Consider the following 4,356-nt stretch of genomic DNA (forward strand, 5'->3'; position numbering starts at 1 on the left):
ACTCAAGAGACACTTCTCATCAACTCACCAGGAAAAAGCTGGGAGTGAAAGTGTTGCTCAAGGGGCAGAGTGCCCGCCACAAAACTAAAAGATAAAACAAAAAGCTTGAGCTCTGTATTTAAACAGAATACTGGACCAAAATATTTCTTTTGTGTCCCTGTCTAGCTTCTATCTTTCTAGAGTGAACTGAATCAATACTGTTCCATTTTTACCAGAGAAAAAATTGGATCTGAAAATGGTGCTGGGAAAACTAGATATTCACCTTCAGAAGATTGAAACTCAGTTGCTATCTCTTACACCATACCACCTACACACACACACACACACACACACACACACACACACACACACACACACACACACACACACATTAATTCAATTTAATCAAAAGATCAGTGCTAGAGAACCTGCTATTGATTACATGTAACACTCAGATTAGCCCCTTCCAAGTCAAATCTCTGGGGCTAGGGAGTGAACTCCAGGCCAGACACACACTAGGCAATGCTCTAACATTTGAACTGTGCCTCTATCCCTTTTTTATTTAATATTTTTGAGAGGGTCTTACTACCTTGCTTCAAAGTGCCACTGAATGTATATCCTTGCACTGTTCCCCAAAAGCCCAAATTACAGCCTCTGCCAACATTTTCAGTTTTTCTCATTTTTCTTCCTATCTTCCACACACATAATCTCACTTCAGAAGATACTTTTCTCAGGTATTTGTTCTGATGAAAAACTGACTACTTGCCGGGTGCTAGTGGCTCACGCCTGTAATTCTAGCTACTCAGGAGGCTGAGATCTAAGGATCACAGTTCAAAGCCAGCCCAGCAGAAAAGTCAGTGAGACACTTATCTCAAATTAACCACTAGAATACCGGAAGTGGTGCTATGGCTCAAGCAGTAGAATGTTCGTCTTGAGCTGAAGAGCACAGGGATAGTGCCCAAGTCCAGAGTTCAAGCCCCACGACTTACGAAAAACAAACAAAAAACCTGACTACATGCAACCCAATTAATATGCAGCAATCCCTTGTATTTGATGCACTGACATTTTATAATCTAAAAAGAAAACAAAAACAATCCACTTAAATTTCTATGAGGGCAGAGTGAGAAAGGTGAGGGGCCCTGGGATTAGACATGTGGGACTCCTGACCTAAGTGGCAGAGTAAGCACCTTCCCCACATCAGGACCTTCATGACACCAAATCTGCACCTTTGTCCTCTGTCAGTGTCCACAATGATTACCCCACTCATATCTGCCACCATTTTCAACTTGAGAGAAGCTTTATGCAAGTTTTGGTTGCCAAGATGCTCAATGACAGAGCTCCCAGAGAAGGGGCTGCTTGCTGGACAGGAAGGCAGTGGTCTCTCCTGCTGCTGAGGTGTTTCCCTTGGAGGCACTTGGCCAACACCCTGCCCAGCACCAAGTTCCACCAGAGCTAGGTCATCAGCAACCTGAAGGGTGAGCCAGTCCCAGTCTTGTACTCTAGGGACAGCAGCTTCAGAGACTGCTCTTTCTCACAGGTGCTGAGCAGCTGCTGCCCAATCAGAAGCAGACCAAAAGGGGAAGGTCAATTCCAGTCGCTATAAGAACTAGCTATTCCTCCAATTTGAAGAAAACACCTATAAATATAGAGACAAGTGTCACTTCATGCACAGCATCCACAAGCTCCACAGCCTAGCCTGCCATCCCAAGTGCAAGATCTAGTACCTTCCATGTCACCAACCTTTGCCTCTATGAGCCCTGCTGCCACTTCATCCACAAAGCCAAGGAACACAGAGCCCTGGCCAGGACCTTTCTGCAGACCTTCCTTATCTCCAGCATAGCTTTAGCTTTGCTGGATTTTCCAGTGCCAATGAGACTGCTGCCACCACGAGGCTGCTAGATAGCCCCACGTCGATCATCCCAACACCCATCCTGATTGCCGATGACCTCCTGGGTTCACCCAACCTTCCTGATGGCACCAATAACCCCTTCACCTTCTAGAGTCAGGTATTTGTTCTTTACCTCTTTCATGGGGCTGCCTTTCATGTCTACCCCACCACCTTCCTATTCTGATCCATGTCTGAGTTCTCTCACATGTTTGATTCTCATGCCACCCCTCAGAATTCTCTCTTGGGTCAAGGCTACCTGTGCAGTACAGCAGGAGCCATGCTGGGTCAGATTCACCCATCTTGGACAATTCAGGAGACCTGCCCATTTTCAGCAAACTTTCCATCTCATATGACTAAAGCACCAGGGTAAGGAGGGACACCCCCAATCCATTCCTTCTACTCCCCTTCCTCCTGCACCACATCCTAGATCCAATTAATCACCAAAAAACCTGGAAGTGACCTGTATTTCAAGTGGTACAGTACTAGCTTCATGCTAAATGAAGCTCAAGGATAGCTCCTATCCTGAATTCAAGCACCAAGACCACCACAGAACATCAACAATAAAAAGATGAGTGATTTGGAAATGGAAAAAGGCCTTTAAATTCAAGTAGATCCACTGAAATGGAAAAAATAACCCTGTCCTATGACTAAAGGACTCAATATTGTACTTTATTTTACTTTTTATCAGTTGTGGAGCTTTAGTCATGGCCTGGGCAACGTCCCAGAACTTTTTTTGCTCAAGAATAGCACTCTACTTCTTTAAGCAACAGCTACACATCTGGTTTTGGGGGTGGTTAATTAGAGTAAGAATATCACAGACTTTCTTGCTCAGGCTGGCTTTGAATTGTGATCCTCAGATCTCAGCCTCCTAGAAGCTAGGATAACAAATGTGAGTCATCAGTGCCCAGCTAGGACTTAATATTTCTAAAAGAGGGCTGGGAAGTTGGCTCAGTGGTAGAGCGCTTGCATTGCATGCCTGAGGCCCTGGGTTCAATTCCTCAGCACCACATAAGCAAAAAGAAAAAAGCCAGAAGTGGCGCTATGGCTCAAGTGGTAGAGCGCTAGCCTTGAGCTGAAGAGCTGAGGGACAGTGCCCAGGCCCAGAGTTCAGGCCCCACAACCGGACCCAAAAAAATAAAATATTTCTAAAAGAGCAGTACTTTTCAAATTGCCTTTGCATTCAAAATACCCCTTACAAGATTGTGACCTGGGTTTAAATTAATTGCAAATTCATTCTAAAATGTGTAAGAGACTATAAGAAATCCTAAACAAACTAATTGGATACTGCAAAAACAAGAGGAAGTTAAGTAGGGGAGGATGACTCACATCTGTGATCTTCGCTACACAGAAAGAAGAGATCTGAGGACGGTAATTCAAAACCCACCTGAGGAAGAAAAACCTTTCCAAAAATTATTTTCAAAAAAACAACAACAAATATCCAAAATTGGAGCTATGGACAAGAGAAAAAACTGTTCAAGGACAGTATTAACATGTACTTTTCCTTTTTCCTGTATATGTTTTTCTTTAGTTTAAAATTGCCATTGCCCAAATTTTGTTTCTCTGATATATTTATCTTTCATGCCACCTTGGAATTTGAACTCAGGACCTTGCTCTCTTGCTTATTTTTTGTTCAACACTTGTACATAGAACTTTAGCTACACCTCTAGTTCCTGACTTTTACTGATTCATTGAATAAGGGTCTTTAAGATTTGTCTGCAGGTGCTGCTTTGAACCTCCATCTTTAGAATATGCCACTTTAGAAGCTACAATTAGTGAGATGGTCCATGACACCTGGCAAGTCATTTTCCATTTATGCAAGTCTTCTTTCTCCTATTTATGATGTATTTTATGTCAGTGTTCATATTTCTTATGTATCTTTTTTCCAAATTTTTTATTGTGATTGATTACATAATTTCATAAATTTCAAAGTATTTTGGGATAGTGATGCTTAGTTAAAGTCACAAACACATTCTAACACTCATGGGACAAATTGCCTATCATGGTCCATGAAGTTTATGATTTCTATGGGCTTTGACTATACAGTTATTTCTTCCATATTGAGTGATATTGCATAGTGTCAGCTGTTTTCTCTTTCCCACTCATTTCCTCCCTCCCATCGCTGCCTTTAAGTTGCTTGGTTTGTTTTGATCAATGTCCGGTGCAGCCGATGGGTCGCACTGTTGTATGTTTTCCCGTTTCCCTCTAGTTCTGTGTCCTCCTCCTAGTTTCCCTCCGATGTGCACATATATACCATATGTGGTCAGCGGCATGGGGTCATTTAGTAATCATTGGACTAGATGAGTGGGGGTCTTTTGTTTCTCGAGTCTTGTTTACTGTGTATGTTCTGGATTTAACATCCACTTATCAGGGAGACCATGTGCCATTTGTCTCTTTCCTCTTGGCTTAGCTCACTCAACATGATTTCTTCTAGTTCTATCCATTTCCCTGTGAATGCCATTATTTTATTCTTTCTAATGGCAGCATAATAT

The 4,356-nt window shown here is 42.5% G+C and overlaps 1 pseudogene; it reads left to right on the forward strand.

Moving 5' to 3' along the window:
• Positions 1-1,229: 1,229 nt before the first annotated feature.
• Positions 1,230-2,224, forward strand: LOC138807769 (mRNA decay activator protein ZFP36L1-like; annotated as a pseudogene).
• The last annotated feature ends 2,132 nt before the right edge of the window (positions 2,225-4,356 follow it).

The sequence above is a fragment of the Dipodomys merriami genome, unplaced genomic scaffold (genome assembly GCF_024711535.1).
Source record: "Dipodomys merriami isolate MVZ:Mamm:240054 unplaced genomic scaffold, mDipMer1.0.p SCAF_432, whole genome shotgun sequence".
Classification (NCBI taxonomy): Eukaryota; Metazoa; Chordata; class Mammalia; order Rodentia; family Heteromyidae; genus Dipodomys; species Dipodomys merriami.